Below are 26,889 nucleotides of genomic sequence, written 5' to 3' on the forward strand. Positions count from 1 at the left end.
TTCATGAATGGCCAGCTGGGGCATAATTACAAAGTAAGCGGACTTTATCACGTCACCCCATCTGCCTCCCTCCAGCAATGACGAAGCAGACAGAATGACTTTTGTTGTCCTGAAAAATCCTGGGTACGGGTCCTTCCACTAAAGACCTGAGCAGTTCACTCTAACTTCTCTGCTTCAATTTCTACAGCTGTAAAATAGGGAGGATCGGCACGCCTGGGTGGCTCAGTGGTTGAGCATCTATCTGCCTTAGGCCCAGGTCGTGATCCCGGGGTCCTGGGATCGAGTCCCGCATCGGGCCTCCACAGGGAGCCTGCTTCTCTGTCTGCCTGTGTCTCTGTCTCTCTGTGCATTTCATGATTAAATCAATAAAATCTTTTTTTAAAAAATAAGGAAGATAGTACCTAATGGCATGCGGTTGTAATTACAAACAGAGAAGAAACGAGGAGTCAAAGGTAATGCGTCGACAAAGCAGGTAGTGGGATCTCCTCAGCCAGGACTGGAAACCAGCTTCCCCATCTGCCAGCCTGGTGGCTTTAGGAGGCTGGCTTCATCTCTCTGTGTCTGTAAAACAGCAGTGAGAAGATCTCCTTCACAGAGTTTTCCTGAAATTTGGGTGTGAAAGGGTTTGGGGGAAAAACGATGCTAGTGGGTATTAGTTGGTATGAAGTTTATTATCGTGGAAATGTCAGGGCCCAGGAGAACTCAAGGCTTTCCTCAGCGAAAACCAGTATCTGAACCAGAAAGAGAATCCAGAAGATACTAGGGAGAAGGGAGCTAGAGATGGAACTCGAGCTTTCTGCCTTGAGAGAGAAGTCATCACTGGCTGCTTTTTCGAGAAGCCTCACTGGAAGCATCTCAGGAATTCCACGCGCTGTTCAGCCTCTCCTAGAATAAGGCCCTGATTTGATTAAACCCAAGGGATGTGAAACTAGTTCTCCCATCCTTTTTCCCAACTGCAAGCCGAGGGATAGTTCTAACATTCTGCAGGATACTTGACATGTCCTGAATTAAACATGAATTTTAAAAAGTCAAAAATGCAATTTAGTGGCTCTGGGAAAGGGAGTAAAGGTAGGGTGGAGTGTAACTGAATCCGGGCGCTGAACGGGGTCTTCCTCGGTGACACCCCTCTCTTCTGGGAGCGCTGCTCTTCTGTGGGGTGGCTGCATCGTCGTCAGTGGAGTCTCCACGCCAGGGGGCTGCTGGCTGCTGACGGATCCAGGCCCCCTTCCTCCGGAGCCCGAGCCCCGGGCTGCACCAGCTCAGGTCACATGCCCTCCCAGAATGGTCCGCCACCTTAGCATCTGGGCCCTGATAAATGGCAGGAAGTGAAGACTGTTTGCTGAAGAAGTTCCAGAAAGGTGAAACCCCTCCATCCACTCCTCAGAGATTTTGGAAGCTGATCACACATATTGTCGTGCACGCTCATGATCGACTAGGACCTTCAGATCTAGCTCAATGATGCTCCCTAAATCTGCATTTTGCTAGCCAGGGATTTTCCCCTTCGTGCTTTCTCATGCCAAGAAACCACACTTTCTGGACCCTATTCCTTCCCCGGGTTCATCCTGGCAGCTCACTGGGCTTTGAACTCTGCTAGGGGCTGAAGGCCAGGAGCTGCTATTGCCTGAGCCCCAGAAGCCGTACGATAAAGTCTGATTGGGGGGCTCATGGTTGCCCGGAGTTCTGGAATTAATTCACATGCTGCTTGTTTTATGCAGACTTACCGATTGTGCCCAGTGTCACGAACTGTACTGAAAACTCTTAACACCTTTTAAAACTCGATTCACTTTTGATGCCATAAGAAAGATCGGGCCAATAAATAAGAACTAGAATCCATTTGTGGTCCATTTTGCTAAAGTATATTAAATATCGCCTGCAATTTGAACTTGCCTTATAAAATGTTTACATGCCATTAAATAGTCCTAACATCCCTTGTGTAAATTAAGCAGGCTGTGATGTTCCTTATTCCAAGGAGCACCAGCGCTTAAAGCTGTAAAATACTTTCATGCAATAAATCAAATACTTTGCTCCTAAAAGCAGGATTATAAATATAAAAGGCAACAATACTGACCTCGGTTGTCTGCACTTGAAATGCTTTGGGAAATGTGGTACAGAAAGAAATATTCTAATTTGGATGCTCAGTTCATTTGTTCACTGTGCTTTGGACATGTGGGTTCCTGGAAAATGTTGTTGTCTGCAGATAAGCTTTCCAAAACACACAGCGATCCTTTATAAAAAGGACAGGTTCGCAAAAACCCATCCAAGCAGGGCTAGCATCTTAACCAGCCACGTGGAGTGCGTGGAAGTAGGTCTCCCTGGCTGAAAGAATTCCATAAAGGGCTCCCTGGCTGAGAGGCGCTCAGAAATGCTGCCTGCACCCCATGTGCCTTCCACACTGTTGCTTTTTATAAAGCCTCTTCCTTCTCCCTCAGCTGGGCCGTCAATGGGCTGTTTTCTTGCAAGTGCTCGAAGTTTAATGGAGCTTAAGTGAGACACAGACCATTAACGCCGTATCAATATTTATTTTTGGTTTCCACGGAAACAGATACCAGCCCGTGGGTAACTTCTCTTCCAGTGTGAGCAAAAGGATCTTTTGCACCAGGCGAATATTCTGTTTGGCTTCGTGGTGGGGTGGAGGGGGGGTGGAAACGGTGGTTATGAGGTTAATAAACCACCATTTATTTAATAAACAAAACCACATAGATGAGGAGCAGCCTTAGCAGGGCTAGATCTCGGGGTGGGGGGTGCTGGGAAGGGCATCTGAGGCTGGGCGTCTCACAGATCCCTCTCTGTCCCCACCATTGGGTCACCCTTAATCCCTTTGTTGCTGGGCACGACGAGCTTCCCAATATCATCTGTCTTGCTCCCCAGGCCCCAGGTTCGAACCTGTTAATCAGGTTTGAGGCTCTCTGGAAGAGCATGCCCTGTGTACTAATTGCATTTGGCTTGGTGACAAAGTGATGGGCTTTGTAGATGGCTAGGGAGCAAAAGTCATCATATCTTGGCCGGGATTAATGTGGCAAGGCTGGAGCACCAACAGTCTGGCGGTTTTGTGCAGGCTTCTGCTCTCTCCTTAGGGGCTACACGAGATCTTTCTTTGCCTTGGGGAAGGGCAGAATTCAGTGCTGACTGAGTCCTGCAGAATAAAAACAGCCTTCGGGAGATGTGAGTTCTGGTCTTGACTTAGAAATTACTTAGCTCCGTAACCTTGGTCAGTTCACATCAGCTTCCTCTCTCTACGTCTTCATGTAAAAAAAAAAATAAAAAAAAGAAGGATAGATTATGTAATTTCTACAATGCCTTTGAATTGTGAAATTCTGTGTAAACACGCTTCTGTGTAACAATACGGCCGTGCAATTCCCTACCGTTCTGCAGCATGGACCACTTCCACTTTGCATCACCTTCCATGGAATCCTCTGTCTTCACTTCGGTTGTCAGTGTCTTCCTTTGTTTCTCCTAATTACACACTGGGCAGGTCTCCTCTTCTGAACTTCCAATGTGCTTTTTTCTTCTTCACTGAGCTGAATTTTTCCCCAGATGCGCTCTCCACCCTCTCCCACTTTAACTGTCTTATTCACACATTTCCGGGTGATCAGATCCCATGTAACTCCAGCTGCCAATTCCCTTTCATGTTGTATTCATTTCCTATTGCTGCGTATAAATTGTCACAAATTTAGCAGCTTAAAACAACACCCATTTATTAGTTCACAGTTCTATAGGTCGGAAATCTAACACAGCGTGACTGGGTTCTCTATTCAGAGAAAAGAAAGGCCAAAATCAAGGTATTTGTCCAAGCTGAGTCCTCATTGGCAGGCTCTGGAGAGAAATTCCACTTCCAAGCTCTTTGAGGTTGTTGGAAAAAATCATTTTCTTGCGGTGGTAGGACCAGTGGTAGTCCCAGCTCCTGCATTGGCCATCAGCCCGGGGACTCTCTCAGCTTCTAGAAGCTGCCCACATTCATCCTCACTTAACTTCTTCCACCTTTAAAATTAGCAATGGCATGTTGAAACCTTCTTACACTCCAGATCTCTCTGACTTTCTTCCCAGCCTCCAGCTAGAGAAAGTGCTCTGCTTTTAAAGGGCACTCAGGTGCTGGGATCAGGCCCATCTGGATATGTGGGACTTTAGTTACACTCACAACATCCCTTCACAGCAGTATCTAGGTTAGCATCTGATTATATAACCAAGATGGGCAATCTTGATGGGGGATCAAGGGGTACAGCCTCTCTTTAGAATTCAGCCTTCCACGCAAGTATTACTAAGAGAGAAGTTGAAAATGGACTACATTCCAAACCACCTTGGGTGTCATTGGCTCTATGACTATCGAGGACTCCTCAAAGCAGGAAGACCTAGAGGGACTCAAATCTGTACTTCCCTCTCAGGGTTAGATTCAAACAGATGATACTCTTTTCATTCTATCAATGCTTCCAGAATAGGAGGTTGATAAGCTTTGAAAAAAAAGTTGCACAAAGCACACATATGAACATGTATGTGCTCAGATATCCTTACTACATTGGCTCTCAGGCTTTAGCTTGCACTGAAATACCCAGAGGGCTTGTTAGACAGCATGTTCATGAGCCCCACTACAGAGCTTTGGGTTCAGTAGATTAATGCTTCTGGTTCAGGAATGGCACTTTGAGACCATCATCTTAGTCCACAAGTTTGACACATTGGAATTATCACTGTATGAATGCTATATTTGGAGATGTCCATTATATTTGGATATTGAGGGTACTTTTATATATTTTTGAAATATTGTATATGTGTATTTCTACTTACAAAATTATAGCAGATCCATGCAGTGGTTTTCTCCCAGACAATATGTATTCCACTGTTGCTAAATTCCATTCTATTTTCAAACACTTTCTCTCTCTTTTTTTTTTAAGATTTTATTTATTTATTCATGAGAGACACACACACAGAGAGAGAGAGAGAGAGAGAGAGAGAGAGAGAGAGGCAGAGACACAGGCAGAGGGAGAAGCAGGCTCCATGCTGAGAGCCCGACGTGGGACTCGATCCCGGACTCCAGGATCACGCCCTGGGCTGAAGGCGGCGCTAAACTGCTGAGCCACCCGGGCTGCCCAAACACTGTTCCTTTAGTAAACTCAACTGTAGTTATCTGCTGCCTCTTATGCTTTTGTAAACTTCAGCATTTCTCCTCTCCCAAAAGACTTGTAATGCCATAAGCGTGGCTCTGTTCTTTCTCATTTCACTTTCCTTTTAATGAGACCCTTAAACATTCTTCGGAGCTACAGGCTGCCAACCCTTTCTTCCCATCTTTCCTGCTAACTGGATTCTACAATTCTTCAGAAACTCCATATTCAGAAACAATGGAATGATCCAGATGATGGATGAATAGATGCTGTCCTAAGCCTCAGTTTCCTGATCCATAAAAAGTGAGTCTTAATCTCTTTAGCTGCATTAGCTAGACCTCTTTGCCAGTAACAGCAACTCAACTCAAACTGGCTCAAACAAAAATGTCCTGAAGTAGTATGACCTTGGGCAGATATGAATCTAAGAGTCACAATCATGTCCTTAGAACTCAGTCTCATTCTCTTTCCAGCCTCCGGTTGTGTCTTCCTGGGTGTCAACTTTATTCTCAGAGAAGTTCTCACTAGGCAAAGGCCAGAGAAGCTGCAGACTTCATCTAATCTTAGTGGCCCCCAATGGTTTCTCTTTCCTAATAGTCACAACCAAAGCCCCAGGATTGTGTTTCACTGGAAAGATTTGGGTCATGTATGTGTTCCTGGACTAATCATTGTGGTTGACAGATATAATATACTGGTAAGTCAGGGGCTGAGGGTGGACCCACCGTTGGATCCAAGGTAGGATCAGCCTATGATTCAAAACCCAGATTTTAATCAAGAGAGAGAGAGATGGGTTTCCAGATTAAATTATAGTGGTATTACTAGAGTAAGGAGGGGTGAATGCTGGGCCGGCAAAAACCATGGTGGTCCAGTGTACTTTACATGTGAATTATTACAATGATCAAAGGTGGTAATATATGTGAAAGCTCTTTGAAACCTACAGATCCAGTATCAATGAAAGACCTGAAGATGATGATGATGATGATGATGATGAAGGGGATGATGATCCAGCTGTATACAACCAAGACAATTATATCTGCTCCGCTGCCTTACCCTGGTTATAAAATCCTTATCCCTTATCTCTTAGAGGGGATTTTCAGTTGTTCTTGCCTGGTGCCTCTCAGCTTTTGGAAAATTCTTTCCCCAGCAATCTTTCCCTTGCCCACTTCTTGAAACCAGTTACATTCTTCCAGACACCAGTGTCCATGAAGCAAAAAATGAAGATCTCTTTCTTGCCTGTAGAATTCAAATGGACATTTTCAAGTGCAGCAAAGATGGGGAAATAAGACATGTGTTTTCTGAGGAAATTCATAAGGTAAATGAACATAAATCCCAAATACAGCAGGGTTCCCATTGTTTCCTTAGTAATTAGGGAGAGGCCAAGAAATGTCCCTTTCCTGTTGATGTCCCCATAGATAAGCTGGCCACCAATATTTCCTCTATATTAGCCACGACCACTCTAGCCTGTCCTATAGAATTCTCTATAGCTCCTTCCTGGGCCTAATGCACATTGTGAAGTCATAAACTGTTTGTAATTAAAAATCTAATGAAAACACTAAGACTAATCTAAAGACAAAGACATCAAGACTAGGGATATCTAGGCATAGCTTGACTTGTTCCTATTTCTCTGATGGGAGCAGCTTTGCAAAATTAGAGAAACACATAGACTTAAAAAAAATCCACAAAGTGATTTAAATAAGAATGTGAGGATTTCCTCTACTTAGCTCAAGACTTTTTAATTAATTGCTTTGCTCCTAATCATTCATTTTTTTTTATAAAATGTTTATAATTCCTTAGGTGCTTTCATATTCATTATCTTGGAACACACCTGTGAGGTAAACAGGACAGATCTTACTTTTTTTGCTTTGTTTAACAGAAAAGGAAACTGAACATGGGAAATTTCAGTCTGTGCCTGTAGTGTGTCAGCAGTAGCACCTGCCCACACAGGGCTCTGGAGCACTTGAAATATGATTAGTGTGACCAAGGACCTGGATTTTTAACTGTATTTAATTTTTTTTTAAGGATTTTATTTGAGAGAGTGCGCACGAGGGTGGAGAGAGGGAGAGGGAGAAATAGACTTCCCGATGATCAGGGATCCTAACTTGCAGCTCCATCCCAGGACCCTGGGATCATGACCTGACTGAAGGCAGATGCCCAACCGGCTAAGCCATCCAGGCACCCCTAATGGTATTTGATTGTAACTAACTTAGATTTAAGTTTGAAAAGGAACACATGCCTAGTTACTACCCTATTAGACGGGACAGGTCAGTATCTACAAAGTGACACAGGGGCTTTGAACCCTGGTTGGCTGATTCCATATTCAGTATTCTTGTGGGTCCCTAGTTTGCCCAAGATACAGTTGGCCATGGCCAACTAAGTGTCTGAATTGCTTGGTTTTCTCATACATGGAAAACTGAGATGTACCTTTTCCAAGAGTGCGTGAATTACTCTTGATAAAAATCTAAGGTTTATAACTCTCCACCAGTGGGGCAGGGCTAAGACTCCAAGCTACAATCCAGATCATTTACCATAAAAGTCCTCATTGCCCATGAATCCCCTCAGCCTCTCAGATTTCCTCTGTCAGAGATGATGATTCGGATTCCTTTCTCAATAATCCGTGTCCTGACCATCGTAGCACAGAATTCTCCAGGGCTAATTTTTCTTACTATCCTGGCAAAGGAAAAGCTACCTTGGGAAGTATTCTTGATAGGACAAAAAAGCCATTGCCTTAATTTCCTTTGGTGCAAAATATGAAGACCACTGTCTGTATACATTTATTACTGGTAATTATTTTAGGACTAGACTTCATGATTGTTATAAAAAAAGAGAAGTAACTAGAGAATCTTGATATCAGTTGCCTTTCAGCAGCCAGGAGGATGGCTAGAGAAGAGGATCAAGGAGACAAGTGTGAATGGATACGACGGACCCTCAGTTCCGCCTGAAGAAGCCAGGGTAGGGAGGAAGAGAAGAGACCAATCATCTCAGAGTAGGGACATCTGTCAGCACATTCCTGATGATGCATGGGGTCTCATTACACACAGTGTTTGAGAAAAGGCAATGAAGTCAATTAAGAACTGTAATTTACTGAGATCCTTGGGGAATGAGAGAAGGCTGGTTATGGATAATGCCCACCTCTGGTAGACTGGGGCCTGGCCTGAACTCCTTTCTTGGCTTTCACTAACATGCTCAAAAGTCATTGTAAAACAAATTATAATGAGACAGTATCTCTCACATAAATTATGTTTGTTTTTTTTTTATAAATTATGTTTTAAAGTAGTAATAGGGCGTGATCAAAATGACCCTAGCAAATCCCCTAAATGACCCACAAAGAACAGCTCTTGTACTTTTGTGTTCATAGCCCTGTATAATATCGTGGATATACAAGCAATTAATATATATGTTAATGTTCATTATAAATTGAAGATTTATCATGCAAAATATAATTTCACAGTATTTTTGAATACTCTGTTTCTGGTGTTTTGTTTGTTTCTTTTTTCTTTTTGGATATTTGGCTAGGTAACTCACCTTGATTTTACAAAAATTAAACGTGCCAATGATGAAACTCTAATCTGTTTTCTTGACTCTGTTAAGAGGTGTTCAAGTTCTATTAAGGGGATGTGAATGATTATGGACAGTGAGCACCAGTGCCATCCTTCTGAACATCAGTCCTCAGTTTTTAAGACAGGAAATAAATACTGTCTCCAAAAGTATCCCCCAGAAGCATTTGTGAATGACTTCCTGGTGGACATGATAGCTATTAGCTGAATAACAAAAAACTGGAGGCAGGTGGTATGAAACTGAAAGTGCTTAATGTTACTCTGTGTCAGATACTGTTCTTTGTAGTTTACACATATTATCTCATTTAATGATGACCAGTGTTGTCAGGCCAGTAGTTGGCCCTTGTGGCTTGTGGTTGACCTTCATTGTATTTGAGTCATAGTGAGGCCAAATGCATAAGTAAGACAGATGAATAGGTGTTGAAATTGTGGAATGATTGGAGAATGTTGAAATTGGGGAATTATGAGAGAGGATGGGTGGCAGAAAAAAAAATTTGCATCAGGTTCTAAAAATATCAGTGTGGATGTGAGTCTTAGAGTTTGGCACACATCCATTGAATGAGGAAAAGTGTAATGTGTAAACTTAAAATAGATACACCATGAAAGTGGTATAAAAGTGGTCATGCAGTGACTGGGCCAGTGATGCATGATTTCCACTGGCAAGGATATGAGAGCAAGTGGCATCACATGAGGGATTCCAGGTTCCAATCAATGCAAAGAGGGCTTTGGAAAACGTTGATACAATAACTTATATTTATTATGGACTTGTATCTTGCCAATTATTTCTAAGAAAGCTGGAGAGATATTCAGTCCTTACCAATATTCCCTGCAGAGTTTTCTCCACCCCAAGTAAGTGTCAATAGATATTTAAGGAATGAGTGAATGAGTGAGCCCATTCATTGAATGTGGATCATACAGGATACATTAAAGGATGAGAAGAAAGAATGGATTTAAATAGAAGCCAGACCCTATGACCAGGCCGAGTGATGGGCAGGGACTAGTGATGAAGAGAGAATGATGCCTTAATGGGAGTGAAGGAAGAAGGTAGGAAGATTTTATTAGAGGAGGAGCTTGGATTGGGTTGACCCACCTTCTTCGTCCTGGGAATCCTCTTTGCATGTAGATGGTTGATGCAACAGCGTTTATGCAGCCACTTGTACCACGTCGAGGAATCAAAATTTACTAGCTGGAAGGGACTTTGGAGATTATCCAGTTAGCTTTCATTCTACAATAGGAAAGCCATGAGGCTTTCTAATCTACTACTGCAGTCACTATCACAGCTACTACTGCTGCTACCACTGGCTACTACTGAACACTTACTATGATCCAAGCACTGCAATCTTCATTTCACCCTCCATGGAGTAAGGGATATTATTATCATCCCATTTTGCAAACAAGGAAAATAAGGTTCAAAGTGATGAGGGAACCACACATCTGGGGAATATTAGAATCATGATTTTCCCAGACCCGTCTTTCAGCATAGCCCAAAGTTCTAGTTTCAGAACTGGAACTGATTCTCCCATTTGAGACCTACTTCTCTTCTATATTGATGCTTTCTGAAGCTACAAGGCTGGACCTGAGACACTCCAGTATTGTCAGGTAAGGACGTAATGGCATGTTCTTCCAGAGACATCCCTGATGTTTAGGGCTACACAAGAGAGTGGCCTAAGATTTTAGAGGGGGGCAAAGAATCAGAGATAAACTCTCAGGGAGTTAGGGGAATCCATTCAGTACAGGTATATGAAGGTAAATGTCTAGAACTTGTCCAAATACTTGATTGAACAAATAGTGTTCCAGAATTTCAAGGCCTATCATAGAATGACGAGTTTCCTTCTATTTGGGGTGGAAAACCATGGGTCAAGATGGAGAGATGCCTCTAGTCTTATGGAAGGATTTGACCATGTCTTGGATTGCCTGTTGAAATCGCCATAGGGTGGGGTCTCAGGCCTACTGAAAACATCCAACAAAAGCTTTGGTAACCCCTCTTAACCACTGGGTTCTTGCCAACCTATTTGCAGCTGCATAATGATCTGGTTAATTGTACTAGTGTAGACTGCACTTGAGGAGACCATTACCATGAGACACTGGCATGACTCCCAGAAGGATGATCTGTGGCCCCACTTTTTGAGATTCTGAATGGCAAATTTTTATTTAACATAGAGGAAAGGGAGAAGGAAGGTCATAGCAATGATAGTTCCAGAATCAGCGCAAAGCAAGATTGTTCAGCTGTGATATTAACATTTTTCCTGTGGTGCCAGAAAGTGTGAGGGCCATGCTCATATTATTTGATGGAGTTAGTGGGTGCTCCCTGAAATGTGGGTGACATCCTTTTTTTAATTCCATAACATTATCTGTAACTGACATGTGATTATAATGCCGCAATTCTCTTTAATGCAGTCTGTAAAAACACATTGATTTTATAGCTCCCCAAACCGATTACATTAATATCTGTGCATAATTAGTTTACACATTACTAAATTACTGACAGATTAAAAGTGAAATAGTGCAGTTCATACTCAGCCGCATAACTGCCAGAAAGGAAATTAATATGGATTCAAATGGTCCTTGGAGACCTACATTGAAATAGCAGAAATCTATAAAGACTGCTTGCATTAGGAAATTTCTATCAGCAACATGTTTGTGGTTGATGCTTTCCTAAGTCTGCTAATATGAGCTGAGTGGTGCAGGAAATGATATGTGAATGATGCTTTGGCTCTTACCAACTCAAGACCATGTTTATTAAAAAGCAAATTCTTAATTGTGGTATTTGATGTCAAGGAAAGGTAAAATGTAAATGAAAACTTTTGCCTTTCCTTGCTTTTCCAAAGGGCCTAAGTTCTAGTGTTGGCGCTGCTGCATTCTCTAACACTGCCTTCTTGGGGCAGTAGCGCATGTCCTGTGGTCTTGTCTCCAGCGCCCACTAGACATGCACACACTGCATTTGTCTCCAGAGCATTGTTTTCATTCTGTGTCTCTACAATGGCCAATGATGCGTGTATTAGGGGGTTGGGAGGTGGAGCAGCTGTGTATCAGACCTTACAATAAGCCTGCATTCTGGAGAACTAGTAGGTAGATTAAAACTTTTCTTCTTCTCCTTCTTCTTTTCCTCCTCTTCCTCCTCCTCCTTCTTCTTCTGCATGAAATCCTCATGCTCATTAGACTTTGCTGCCCTTTAAATACCATAAATCATTTGCCCAACTATAAGCATTCAAGGATGAATTATTATTATATTTTCTTTCTCTGGTAAGAAACCACACTCGAACTCATTTCCATATGGAAGACAATTGAATTCTATTGAGTTCTAAAGAGTAACTCTGAAGAGGATGTTAGCTATAAATGAAGTTTTTAAAATGTGGCAAATATTAAACTAGTAGATATCAGGCACAAGATCCAACATTTATTGAATACCTACTGTATTCTAGATACGCTGGAGGTTTTTTATCTAGGTTTTGGCCGCTGTAACTCTCATAGTAATTCTGTGAGAGAGTTATCATTATTTTCATTTTATTAGTGATAAAAGTTGTTCAGAGCAATAGAACAACCTGGCCAAGTTCACATAGTTAATAAAATAAGAGAGTTGGGTTTTGAATTCCTTGCTATAGACCTCCAACAGTCAGGCAGGAAGTGGGAATGGAAAGGGAAAAAGAAAGGGAAAGGGAAAAGAATGATTCTGGAGGTGATTGGGCTTGTCTATGAGCCCAGGGAAATGGATTGTCTATTAGAAGCTTAGGTTTAGGGACTTCTGGGTGGCCCAGCAGTTGAGTGTCTTTCTTTGGCTCAGGGTGTGATCCTGCAGTCCCTGAATCAAATCCTACATCAGGCTTCCTGCATCTGCTTCTCCTTCTGCCTGTGTCTCTGCCTCTCTCTGTGTGTGTCTCTCGTGAATAAATAAATAAATAAATAAAATCTTTTTTTAAAGATTTATTTATTTATGTATTTATTTATGTATGTATGTATGTATTTATTTATTTATTTATTTATTTATTTATTTATTTATTTATTTATTTATGATAGACAGAGAGAGAGAGAGGCAGAGACACAGGAGGAGGGAGAAGCAGGCTCCACGCCGGAGCCTGATGCGGGACTCAATCGGGGGACTCCAGGATGGCGCCCTGGGCCAAAAGCAGGCGCCAAACTGCTGAGCCACCCAGGGATCCCCAATAAATAAAATCTTAAAAAAATAAAAAGGAGCTTGGGTTTAAAAAAACTCTTCCTGAGTATTCAAATCATTCTATCATATATTATCTTTATCATTGTATCAGTTATCATTTGCTGTTTAACAAATTACCCCAAAACTTTAAGGCCTCAAAACATTTATTATCTCACAGCTTCCATGAGTCAGGAAGCTAGGTGCAGCCTAGTTGGGTTCCTTGGCTCAAAGGCTCTCATAAGCCTGCAATCAAGTGATCAGCCAAGGCTGCTGTTGTCTTAGAAGGACTGAGAAGGATCCACTTCCAAGTTCATTCAGGGATTGTTGCCAGGATTCACTTTTTCATGGGCTATTGGACTAAGTGCCATTAGTTCCTTGTCACATGGGCCCCTCACCACATGGCAGCTTGCTTCATCAGAATGAGCCGGCAAGAGGAGAAAGAGAGAGAACAAGTGAGATGAAAATCAGTCCTTTGTAACAATCTCAGAAGCAACATCCTATCACTTTTACTATATTCTGTTTGTAGGAAGCAGTTCATTAGGCCCAGCCCACATTCAAGGATATAAAATTCTTGGAAGCAGAGATCACTAGGATTCAAATTAGAAGCCACCTACCACAACCACGAATTCATTTATTTGTTATATAGGTTTATTTATTTTATCAGTAAGTAATTATTGATAAGCTATTATCAATAAGTGTTTTTTAAGGATTTTATTTATTTATTCATGAGAGACACAGAGCGAGAGAGAGGCGGATACATAAGCAGAGGGAGAAGCAGGCTCCCCACAGGAAGCCTGATGGGGGACTTGATCCCAGGACCCTGGGATCACACCCTGAGCCAAAGACAGAGGTTCAACCGCTGAGCCACCCAGGCATCCCTCTTATCAATAATTATTGATAATCAGCCTGTATATTTGTAACTAGAGATATACTGGTAAACAAATAATATTATAAAAATTTTCTGTAATAGAAATAGCAAATATATACAGTGCCTAGTATATGCTGGGAAACACCATAGGCACATTGTATGTATCAACTCATTTAATCCTTATAACAAAAAAACAGACAAATTAAAAAATTAAAAATTAATTAAAAATAAAAACAAAAAAATAATAATCCTTATAACAATCCTATGAAGCAAGTGCTATTTTTATTTCTAAATTTACATATGAAGATAACAGAGGCACAGATATGTTGTATAACTTTGCAAGATCATACACCTAACAAGTAATAGAGCAAGAATTCAATCCCAGGTGGTGTGTCTTCAGATCCAGTTCTTTTCTTCTTTTAAAGATTTTATTTATTTATTTTAGAGAGAGGGAGAGAGTATGAGTAGGGGGAGGAGCAGGGGGAGAGAGAGAGAGAATGAATCCCAAGCAGGCTCCATGACACAGGGCTCAGTCTCACAACCCTGAGATCCTGACCTGAGCTGAAATCAAGTCAGACACGTAACTGACTAAGCCCACCAGGTGCCCCAGACCCAGTTCTTTTCTTAAACAGCAAGCTATATTCCTCTTATTATTTTAATATTACCTAGGGGATTTGTGAAAAAAATTGGAGATGAGTGGACATAGAAGCAGGAAGATTATTTCTGGGGTTATTTTAGATGCCTAGGAAGAAGAGATAGATGGTGGCCTGGAATAAGATGGTGGCAGGAGACAGGGAAAAAATGAGTATTGTAGAAATAATTTTTCTTTTTAGAAATAAATTTTTTTGGCAGATTTTATTTATTTACTTAAGGGAGAGAGATAAAGGGTGCTAGAGAGAGCAAGCACAAGTGAGGTGGATGGGAAAGAGAGAAGCAGGGAGCCCAATGAGCTGGAATCCCAAGACCCTGGGATCATGACCTGAGCTGAAGGCAGACATCCAACCAACTGAGCCACCCAGGTGCCCTAAAATAAATTTTAAATGTGGAACAATAAGATTTCTGAGGAGTTGGAAGTTGGGTTGTATGAGAAGATGGAACTAAGCATGGCCAATAGGTCTGGCATGAATAGGAGAACATTGAAGAGACTGGCCATTGAGAGGAAGCTGGACATTTTCTCTGTTGTAGGCAGGAGAAAAGGATGAGAAGAGAAGTTACCTTTTACTTCCATCATAGAGCAGATGACAAAACTGATACCTACATAGGCTAAATCACTTTTCAATCATCACATAGAACCAAAGAGACTGCTTGGACCTCTTACTGTGTACTTCCTAGTCAGTGGAGTCAATGGAACACAGCAGAACAAAAAGATTCCACTAATGCCCACCCATGAGTGGTAGCAATGAGTGCTGCTCACCAAATATTTCTGGTTTTCCTCTTCCAGGTGATGGTAGGATTACACCTGTTTGACTCTTTTGCAGTTAGGATGGCCATGAGATTTGCTTTGCCCAATGAAATGCAAGTGAAAGTAGCAGGTATCACTTCCAGATGGAAGGTTAATCTTTAACCTTCCAGTGTGTGATTTACCACGCCTCCTTTCTCTGTTACTGTGATCATGAAAGTACATGTTGAAACATAAATATTATATTAATGTCTCTAATATATATATAATATATATATATTATTATATAATATATATTATATATATATATGGAGAAAAGAGAGAGAGATTTTAAGTAATTGGCTCATGATTATAGCAAGTCTGAAATTTGTAGGGCAGGACCATATGCTGGAAATTCTGCAGAAGTCAGCATTCTAGTCTTGAGTCTGAAGGCAATCTAGAAGCAGAACTTCTTCCTTTCCTTTTTGGGATAACTCTGTCTTTTCTCTTAAGGCCTTCAGCTGATAGGCCTGCCCACATTATGGAGGGTATCTTGCTTTGCTCATATTCTACTGATTTAAAAGTTAATATCTAGAAAATACCTTGATAGCAGCATCTACACTGGTGTTTGACCAAACAACTGAATACCCTAGCCTGACCAAGTTGAAACATAAAACTAATCATGACAAGGGCTGTTTGTTATTATAGCATTACTCGATCCTTCCTGACTGATACTTGCCCCTATGCCTCATCCTCTCCAATGGGAATGGAGTTTAGACTCAGTAAACACTACCATTATGAGGATTCTGTTTTTTAAAGTGTTGATTTAGCTCTTCTTTAAAAAAAAATAATGTGACTTGTCAATCTGTTCTTGTCCCTGGAACCCTGAAAAGATGCTGGAAAACCACAGGGCACATGCTAAGCAGGAGGCAGATACACGGAGAGATAGATATCAGTGACTTCTGATTACAAAGTCCAAGTACACTCTAAAAATGATAAACCAGCATCCCCAATTGTGAGTGAGCAATCTGAGAGCCATCCACTAAAGACTGCTCAGTCCACAAAGGGGTTAACAGGGATTCAGGCTCTCAGGAGAGCGCTAATGAAACAGTCACAGAAAGGATGTTCAAAATGATCTCACCTGGCTGTAGTTGCCATGGAAACTCATTTCCCATATTTATGTTTCTCTTCCCCCTCTTCAAATTACTAATAGTAATAATTTGGGCAGTTATTAAAAAAGACAAGGAATGGACTATGTGAACTCAGGCAAGAAATGAAAAGTGAGAGTAGGAGAAAAGACTGTTAAATAGAAAAATAGATGCATCACTGAATCAGTGTCAATTAGCTGGTAAGTCATTCCCTCCACTTGTTTGGTGGTTTGGAGTTGCAAAGAAAGTGGAGGAAAAGGCTTATAATGCGAGAAGGGAAGTCTTTACAGATGCCTACTCCTTATTTTCTTTAAGACTAAGACCTCAAAAAGAATCGTCCTTTGGAAAAAATTATTTTCCATTCAGATGTACAAGTTCCATTTCTACCTCCAAATCATACATGTATTTTTGTCTGTGACCACTTCCTCCCTAACTACATATCAATACACTACTATGAATCATGCCTTTCTTGATGTCACCATGGCTGACCTGGATTATAAGCTTCTAGACCAAAAGATCATAGGGGTTTGAGGTCGTAGACTTTCTTGAGATTTTTCAGAAAATCATCCATCTCCTTGCAAAAAGCACATGCATACAATAATGCAAAAGTTAGTGATTTCATGAGGTTTATGGACCTCCTGAAATCCATTCAAGAACTTTATATAGAGAATCATTGTCTCAAAGGAAGGATATCACACAGATGTGTAGTTGTTGGACCAGTGGGGTTTGGGAATAATTTTATTTTCTTGTGAATTGCTTTTATCTTGTTCTGAGACTACCTTCTTACTTTATATACAGTGTTTTTTCTTAGATGATGGGCTCAGACTACTAGGAAAATTAATCAGAGAATTATTACCAACCTCTGAAGGACAATAGATTATGTAGATATACACAGTTGGGCTTTAGAGGAACTGCAGCAGGTGGACAGGACCTAGAAGAGCTGTGGGGACCAACTCTTTTTATTTGTCTCCGCTGTCCCCAACTCCCCACATTCTGTGCCACAATTTACCTGTTTATTCTGTAGGTAAATTGAGGAGAAAAAGAATATTCGATCAAATTCCATTATTTTCATACCTCTCTCAGGGCATTGATTGCTAGTGTGACATAAGCAATGTGTATCAAAGTTTTCTCAAAGTAAAGGGAAAGGGATGGGCATTGATTAACTAAGGCTTTACCTTGCACCTGGTGTGTTTAACATTTCACTTCACCCCATCACAACCTAAGAAGTAGGTTGTATTGTCCCCACTTTACAGATAAAGAAACAGACTTCTGAAAAGCAAAACAACTCATCCCAGCTCACCTGATTCATACATACAAGGTGTGGGATTTAAATCAAGATCTGTCTCCGTCCTATTTTTGTGTGTGGTTACACCACACTTTATCCAGAAGATGTGCTATCAGAATGGAAGGGCACTTCCAAGGGGGATGGCAGGCTTCCTTAGAGCCCTCCCAGGAAAGATTGCAGATACTCTTTCAGGACAGAGACAGAGTAGGCAAAGGGCTATTGTATTGGAAACCCATCCTAACAGTGGTGATTAGAACACAACTTTGTTAAACAACAAAAGGAGGTTCTCACTAACATAAGTTACTTGCCATCTATAAGCCTCAGTGTCCCCAACTATAACATGGAGATCTTGATGATATGTCGGTGTAGAATTTTCAAAGAGTTTATAGAAAATAGTGTATTATACAAAACAATGTACCTGGCTCATAGGAAGGATTCAAATATTAAATATTAGTGGTTTTGTTGTATTTAGAAGCTCCCACTGGCAAAGTTACTTCATCAGGATGCATTGTAGTCTTGAGGTTGAAGAGGTGGTAAAGTTTCATCTGGCTGAGCTTTGCCCTGGGTAGTACCTAAGGTCCACCGGCCATGTAGATTCAACTCAAAAGTTTTCTCCAGCTAACCTGTTGTAACATTATCTGTAACAGTTTAGAAATTAGAGACCTTCGTACTTTCAAGAGCTACCCCTTAATATATTCAACATGTAACTTTAAAATAATTTCCCCTTACCATAAAAGTAATATTTGCTCAATTTTTAAATTTCAGTTGACCTTGAACAACATGGGGGTAGGAGCCCCAAGCCCCTGTACAAAAATCTGCATGTAACTTTTGATCCCCCAAAAACTTAACTACTAATAATCTATTGTTGACCAGAAGAAGCCTTATGAATAATACAGTCGATTAACATATATATTATTTTTTTTAAACATTTTTTATTTATTTTTTTTATTTATTTATGATAGGCACACAGTGAGAGAGAGAGAGAGGCAGAGACACAGGCAGAGGGAGAAGCAGGCTCCATGCACCGGGAGCCCGATGTGGGATTCGATCCCGGGTCTCCAGGATCGCGCCCTGGGCCAAAGGCAGGCGCCAAACCGCTGCGCCACCCAGGGATCCCCGATTAACATATATATTAACATGTATTACATGTTACATTACATACTGTATTCTTACAATAAAGTAAGCTAGAGAAAAAAAGTTATTAAGAAAATCCTAAGAAAGAGAAACTGCATTTATAATACTATACTGTATTTATTGGGAAAAATGTGTAAGTGGACCCATGAAGTTCAAAGCCATGTTGAGTCAACTGTAGTTGCCAACATCTACTTTGCTGTAGTATTCATTGCTCCCTACACTCTCTTAGATTCAGTCTATGCCTCTCCTTTATATTGTCTGCTGGGCACTCTAAGAATTTGAACTCAGAATGCCTCTCAGCCTTATCTTTGAAAAAAAAGAAAGAAAGAAAGAAAGAAATCAAATTAACTCATCAAGAAGAAGGGAAACTCCAGCAAGTTCAAGTGTATGTAGGAAAAAAAAGTTATTTTATCCTTTCCATCCTTGATTTTTTTTTCCTCTCTCATTTACGCTATAAGAGTGTAAAGAAGAGCCACAGTACAAATTCTGGTCTTAGCACTCGTAAAGTTAAAAGTAAGCAATTATATTTCACTTTACAAGAGTTATACTGAAATAAATTGTGATGGATTGAATAGCTAAAATATTTATAAAGGCACAGAGAAAAGACTAGAAAATAGGCACACACCACACTTTTGTGTTAACTTAGGTCATCCCTAAAAGATGTTACAGGGAAAGGAGAAGACGGGAAAGTTTCTGCTTGGTGCAGTTCTATGTTATCTGAGTTTGTTTCAGGAAACTTCAGCAATTTCTTAAAAGTTATGAAAAAGTTTCTGTTGTTTTTTTTTTTTTAAGATTTTTTTTTTTTTTTGAGGGGAGGGAGGGGCAGAGGGAGAGAGAGTCTTACTCAGACTTCCACTGAGCTCGAAGCCTGACTCGGGGCTTGATCTCATGACCCTGAGCTCATGACTCTGACATCAGGACCCTGATATCAGGACCTAAGTAGAAACCAAGAGTTAACCCACTGTGCCACCCAAGCACCCCAAAAGTTCTAAAAAGTTTTAAAAGACTTCCTGTTAATGAGGAGGAGAAATATCTAGCTCCTGCGTAACCTCTAAAACCTACCAAAAAGGAAAGGAAAGAGAACAAGAAAAAAAATTCCACTTCTATAAAAGTACAACTCAGCAGAGGGGCAACAGGTGCTTGAAGGAAGAGGTGTAGAATAAAGAGAGTCTAAGGGGTTGCCAGAGTAAGACACACACACACACACACACACACACACACACATACATATACACACAGTAATATATGTCATACAATGAAAATGTTGGGATGTCTGGGTGGCTCAGTGGTTGAGCATCTGCCTTTGGCTCAGGGCATGAGCCCAGATCCAGGGGTCCAGTCCTGCATCTGGCTCCCTGCAGGGAACCAGCTTCTCCATCTGTCTATGTCTCTGCTTCTCTCTCTCTCTGGCTCTTGTGAATAAATAAAATCTTTAAAAAAGGAAAAAAAAAAAAAAAGAAAATGTTGCTTCATGAAAATGAAGTAAAAAGTAAGCTTAAAATATTCATAAAATTAGCATCTTTAAATAATGGTAGCATTTTATGTCAATTTCATAATTTACATATCATATATTTTATTTCAAATTTTTAACAAAATGGAGTTTTATTACATATACTATTTTGAAATCTTCTTTAAGTTGGCAAAATATCATGAGACTTGTTATTAAATATTGCTTCCTACAGGAACATTTTAAAATAATTCCTCAATCTCCATTCTCATGTATATAAAAGTATTTTTTATTGTATTTAATATTTAACAGTTAAACAAACATCCTTATACTTAAATTTTACTTATTTACTTATATCCATGACTATTTCCTCAGATAAATTTCTAGCAATGGCATTGCTGAACTAACAAGCATGTCCATATATAAACTCTTGCATGTAAGAAGTCATATCCATTTATATTCTGATTAGTAGTATGCGAGATTCCTTTTTCCCATATTTTCTTTGACTGTTGTCAGTATCATTGACGATTATAACTTTTTTTTTAATGCCCTTGGGTAGATAAATTATTTATTGTTGCATTTTTTTTCTGATGTGAATTGTCCATCTTTATTTTTTTCTTATTGAATTGTTAAAACTGTTTATATATTGAGTATATTAACTGTTTGTTATATAGATTTAAACATATAACTCAGTTTGTCCTTTCTTCTTAGGTTTAATATTTGGTGTTTTGATGTGCAAACATTTTTTACACCTATGTAGTAAACATTATTAGTTTCTTTTATAATTATTGCCTTAGGACTTATGCTTCACAATCCAAAATTATATAAATACCCACCTCAGGGATCCCTGGGTGGTGCAGCAGTTTGGGGCCTGCCTTTGGCCCAGGGCATGATCCTGGAGACCCGGGATCGAATCCCACGTCGGGCTCCCGGTGCATGGAGCCTGCTTCTCCCTCTGCCTATGTCTCTGCCTCTCTCTCTCTCTCTCTCTCTCTGTAACTATCATAAATAAATAAAAATTTAAAACAAAAAAATAAATAAATACCCACCTCAGTATTCTTGGAGAACATTATTTCCTTTTTTTACACTTATAAATGTCTTTCATCTAAAATGCCTTTATTCCATTATGTGAGTTAGGGACTGTACTTTTCCTTTCCTCCCGTCAAATGAATAGCCGCTTGCCATAATACCAAAATTATTGAATAATATATCACACCTTTTTATTTAAATATTACTTTGATCATACACTAAATTCTTACATTTACTGGAAATATTTCTAGGAGTTTTATTGTTTCAATCATCCTATACCAGCATCATACTGACATAACTTTATAATATATTGTAATTGGTGGTAGGAGAAATTCTCCCTTATTGTTCTTCTTTTCAAGCATTCTCAGTTATTCTTATGCATCTATTTCTCCTCATAAACTTTTGGATTCTTTTATGAAGCAAAAAAAAGGAAAGGATTTAACTGATGTGCATTTATAGTTTAATTTGGGGAGAATTTGTAATTATTAGTATAATTAAGTCATCTCTATATATTGATAGGAAAAAGCAGGGTTTTTCTTCAAAATCACACATGTTGAATGTTTCCTTTACAGAAAATAAAAAATAAAATAAAATAAGATAAATACAGAAAATAAATATCTTTCTGGTGAATACTTTTTAATAGCAGAAAGACTGTGAATGTAAAATAGCACCAGTTTTAGATTCCTCCTTTTTTACAAGCTTTCGTGTAGCAAGTCATGCAGAAGAACCAGCGGATACTCACTAGAAAGATTAGTGAAAGAAAATGAAGTTTTATTTAGGAAAGAAAAACGTTAACTAATAAAAAGACCTGGAAAGAGATCCCGTTTTAGCCAACAGCTACCTGGACAATACTTTGTTCTTAGGATGTGGCCGTCTGGCCCTCTTTCTTTCTTCTTGCTATGCTCCAAAGAGCAAATGTTTGGTATTTAGGAGTCTTTTTTTCTTTTGACTTGAAAAGACGTACATCAATGATTTTACCATTGCTTTGAAAACTAATCTTCTAAGGCTAGAGAAGAGCTCGTTCTAAAAAACCAAATTAAATTGCACTTTTTTTTTTTTTTTTAGTTTTTATTATTTCTGCTGTTACTTAAGAATGGTGAGAAAGTTTTACAGTCTTGTGGAAAAGAGATGTAGCATTTCTTCCACAAACTATCAGAAGTAGTTAATCTATTTAAATCGTTACATGATACTTTCATAATTGTGTGGATGTGTGTGGAGAGGAGTGAGGGTAAGGTAGCTTTGGGTTGGAAAAAAAAACAGGGGAAAACCTAAGATGGAGATAAAGATGTGGCACATGTAACATCATTGTATCCTATGGCCAAAATCTATTATTAAAAATCATAAATAGTCTCAGGTGGTGTTTTATTAGAAATAAAAATATTGAGATTACAACGTTTAGACTTAAAATCCATGTTTTTTTTCTTTTTAAAAAAAAGATTTTATTTATTTATTCATGAGAGAGAGGCAGAGACACAGGCAGAGGGAGAAGCAGGCTCCCTGCAGGGAGCCTGATGTGAGACTCGATCTCGGTTCCCCAGGATCACGCCCTGAGTCAAAGGCAGACGCTCAGTCATTGACCCACCCAGGAGTCCCTTAAAATCAATTTTTCATTGTTATTTTAGAGTAGATTAGCTGAAGGTGCAAAATCCCTCCACCAGGGAGTTAGTCTCTGATTTTGCATTAAATCAAAGGCTAAAAGTTCTTAAGCTGAATTTTTTGTACCTTGTGGAAGGAAACTAAGAAGCATACAGAAAGTCGCAGTCTTGATTCTACCATGATAAATAAAATCCAACACATTTTCTTACATGTCAACAACATGGAGACCCAACAACCAAGATAGCCTCTTGGGTTTTGTCTGGAATTCCCAGCCCTACAATGGGTGTTTCCTGCTATGCTGTTTCTCTGGGTGAGGGTGAAGGTCTGAATATGTGAGAACTCAAAGTGATTTATTTTCAGTCTAATATTGATGTCTCCACAGTATTCATATGATCATCTTCTGTTGTCTTCAACCTTGAAATGGCCTGTGTGAGACCAATGGAGGGATAATGTTTAAAACATGTTAGCAGCCATAGTGATGAAGGTTTGCGGCCCAAGTAACAGATTATGCTTCCCCACTAAGATCTGCCTGTGTTAGCATGTTGGGTTTGGGGGGAATGTAACCACATCAGAAACAATTTCTACGTGGATTCTACATCAATTTTTTTTCATAAATATATGAGAGAAAAGGACCCCTCCTTTTTTTTTTTTCTGGTGTTTACAGGTATCCTTAGCTCTGAAAGTGGAACAGCTATGCAAATGGGAAACAATCACTGGATTTGTTTCCACGTTCTCAGTTTATAGAAATACAGCATTCGTTTGTTGTACCTGGTGACTATTAACTGCTCTAACTGTGCCGTAGACTCGTTCACAAGTTTTGTTGAAGTTGTGCATTATAATTTTAAAGGAGTTAATTGAATACTAATCCAATGCACAGCACAAAAATTATTTGAACCATTCCAAGGAAAGCCGAAAATCCCACTAGCTGCCTTGGTCCTCACAAATCCCTACCCCTGTGAAACCGAGAAAATGAATATTCAATATTTTTTCCATTTGAGTCTCTTGACATTCTATTGATTCACTTTATTTTCCCAACAATTTTCTGACAGGCTTCCCAATGTGGATTCTGTAAATTCTTTGATATTCATCTTGTGATTGCCTTTGAAAATGAGCGCCAACTTTGGGCCGGGGCTTAGAACCAGACCCCCAAGCCCTTCACACCCCGGGAGCCAGCATAGTGGTGGAGTTTTGCTGAATTACCACGTGATCCTCAGATCTGGGACAAAGTCAAACAGCAGAAGGGGAGGGAGGTTCGAGTGCAAGTTATGCTTGTCAACCAGGTTACTGCTCCAGGAGATCTGGGGGACAAAGAGAAGTGGGGAATGGCTGGACTTTAAGATTGTACTGGTAGGGAGAAGTGAAAGGAAGCAAATCACTTACAAGTGAAAAAACCAGACAATGAAATGAATAGGCAAGGCAGGCAAGAAGCACCCATCCCAACAAGTATGAATAGTCCGCTGGATGGGGGGCGGGAATGGCAGTGACCCACAGAGGGGAAAGAGGGTGCGTAGGAACGGGTGAGTCTCTCCCAGTTCGGGATCTGAGTCCATCCACGTCGCCATTCTGGAAAGTGCCATTAGACCGGAGTAGGTGACACAGGCTCTTTCTTCCCATTCTAATGTTGCCCTCTGTTAGAAGAGGAATCTCACCTTTGTTAAAACTAAATTTTGATGCACATTTTTCAGAGGAAGGAAGTGGCGTGTGGATCCTCTAGAGACCTCGCCCTGGTCAGCTCTGTTACTTTCTCCATCACACTTGGTGTGAGCATCTTTTAGGAGCTTAAATTCCACGATTCACTTATGCTTGTCTTCCCTACTGCCTAGCTCCATGCGGTGCATGTAGTGCATTCTCAACGGTATTTGCAGAGGAAGTGATGAATGAACACGTGCGTGGTCTCTAACGTGGAAGATGCCAGTTGCCCTATCGCCCACACAGGTTCCCTTCCCTTCAGATTAGGAGCAGCTGCGCTAAGCATCTGCCTATCTCTCTCTCTGCATAATTGACCTGAGAGAGCAGCTTGGAGATAGATATTGCAAACACTCTTTGAGATCACTCTTAAACCCAAGATGTTTTTAAAACAGTGTCTTTGGGGACAACTGGGTGGCTCAGTGGTTGAGCATCTGCCTTCAGCTCAGAGAGTGTTTCCAGGGTCCCAGGATCGAGTCTCACATCGAGCTCCCTGCATGGAGCCTGCTTCTCCCTCTGCCTGTGTCTCTGCCTCTCTCTGTGTGTCTCATGAATAAATCAATAAAATCTTTAAAAAAAAATAAAACAATGTCTTTGGATTTGTACCTTGGAGGTGGAGGGATTCTACTCATTTCTCTCCTAATGCTTTTGGCAGCATGACTTCTCTGCATCAAGGTTCCTGGTTAAATTAACTGGCCCAATCAGTCCCCCCCAAAATATGAAGCTGGCTGTTTTGACTGCATGAGTATTGACTTGGGCAAACTCGCTGAGAATTTAAACAAAACCCCAATAGCTCTTCTCTCTGCCGATAGTACCTAACGTAGCACACGGCATGTTTAGAGCCTGATGTGGTGATATTACACGTTTGATTTTCTTTACTTTTGGAAAAACTTAGTCTCCAAAGGTGACATAATTTTGAAGTTAATGCAAAATGTTCCTGATTTGTTTTCATGGGACGGGAGTGGTGTTTTACAAAATAAACATGAACAGTCCAATGGCACATACTGCTTTAGACTTGAGTCATAGCTTTTTGTTCATGCGCACTCCTTCTGGGACAGTCGGCCCTCAGTTACTATGTGTGAACTGGTACCTCCACTTCCCTCCCCTAGTGCCAATCCTAAGTTTTAAGGTGGACCATGTCCTCTTAATACACCGGCAACTCCTTGTATGCAATAGCTGACCAGTAAGGGATTATTACATATAATAATAGCTGCTGACATTTATTCAGATTTTAAATTAACAGTGATCTATATAGTATGATCTAAGGCCCATATCTGGCTCATTACCATTCTTGTAAATAAAGTTTTATTGGAACGCAGCCACACTCATTCATTTAATTAGGGCCTGTGGCTGCTTCTGGAGTATAATAGCAGAGTTAAGCAGCTCTGACAGAGACCAGACAGTCCACAAAGCCTGAAATATTTTCCACCTGGCCTTTTCCAGAGAGCAAGTTCAATGACTCCTGATTTACAAAGTGCTATGCACTGCACAGCCATGTCGTGGATCATCCCTTATGATTTTCACAATCCTCAGTGATGTGTCCTGTGCTTAGCCCCATTTTACATATACAGAAACTGAGGCCCAAAGGGGCTCCGTATGAGAATGATGAAGCAAGAAGCAGAATGCCATTAGGTGTGACCCAAAAGTCCCTGCATTTCACCACTGTCCTGCCTGCCTTCCGCCCGAGGGAACAGGTGTCCTTACCTTTGGCGACAGGAAGCATTCCGGGTAATAACTGGAAGTGGATGTGAGAGTGCACCTCTCCTCCTCAAACTCATCACAAGGAGCACCTCCAGTTCCCTGGTGGGAGAGTCTGGCCGGAGTGTCCAGCTCACTGTTGCTGGACAGGCTGGGCAGAGAGAAGGGGCCTGTGTCCCTCCCAGGCCCTCCGTTGACAGCCTGGCATCTAGAAGACAGTGAGCAGAACCCCTTAACTATGACTATCAATCTCTTGAGTAGGTGTCCATGGAGATTAATTTTGTGTCAAAGTGTGAGCTCTCAGGCAACCTGGAAGCCCAGCAAGGCATGTTAGCTGTCACCCGATAGCTCTACAAACAAAGGGAAGGGTGCTTGGTGGCAGCATCCCAAGACCCTCTGTGCTGGTCATCAGTCCCCTGCAGAGAAGCCATTTGCTCCTCTGGACTGGATGGAAAACTTCACCTCCTTCCAGAACCCGTGCCCCCCAGGCCGTGGAGGCTCCGACGAGGTGCAGGGGAATTCCATCGTAAGTCAGAAAGAGAGGACAAGGCGGTTAACAGACAAATAGCTGTAATGTGAGTAGACTTCCTTCATTTAAAATTTTTCTAAAAACCCCTCTGCTAATGACTTGGTGATTTTCACAGTAGTAAATGTGCTGACTTAAAAAATCCGTGGGAGGTCAATAATTTTCCCTCTGCCTGTCACTGAGCTGATTGTGGTTCAGATGCACCTTAATTACAGTACCTACAGGTGGAGTATTATACAGTGTTTACATTAATCAGAATAGATTTACTGAGGGAAATAAAACCACCGGCTTCCTTAGGGTGGT

General features: G+C 40.6%; 1 long non-coding RNA gene across 2 annotated transcripts; it reads left to right on the forward strand.

Moving 5' to 3' along the window:
• The first annotated feature begins 5,521 nt into the window (after positions 1-5,521).
• Positions 5,522-8,559, forward strand: LOC112660212 (uncharacterized). 2 transcript variants are annotated; one of them, XR_004813839.2, is made up of 3 exons: positions 5,522-5,781; positions 6,028-6,399; positions 7,939-8,559. It is a non-coding gene; the product is annotated as an uncharacterized LOC112660212 (long non-coding RNA). The 2 variants fall into 2 exon arrangements; XR_003136763.3 differs by having other exon boundaries at positions 5,533-5,781; positions 6,278-6,399; positions 7,939-8,553.
• The last annotated feature ends 18,330 nt before the right edge of the window (positions 8,560-26,889 follow it).

Source organism: Canis lupus, chromosome 2 (genome assembly GCF_003254725.2).
Source record: "Canis lupus dingo isolate Sandy chromosome 2, ASM325472v2, whole genome shotgun sequence".
NCBI classification, from domain to species: Eukaryota; Metazoa; Chordata; class Mammalia; order Carnivora; family Canidae; genus Canis; species Canis lupus.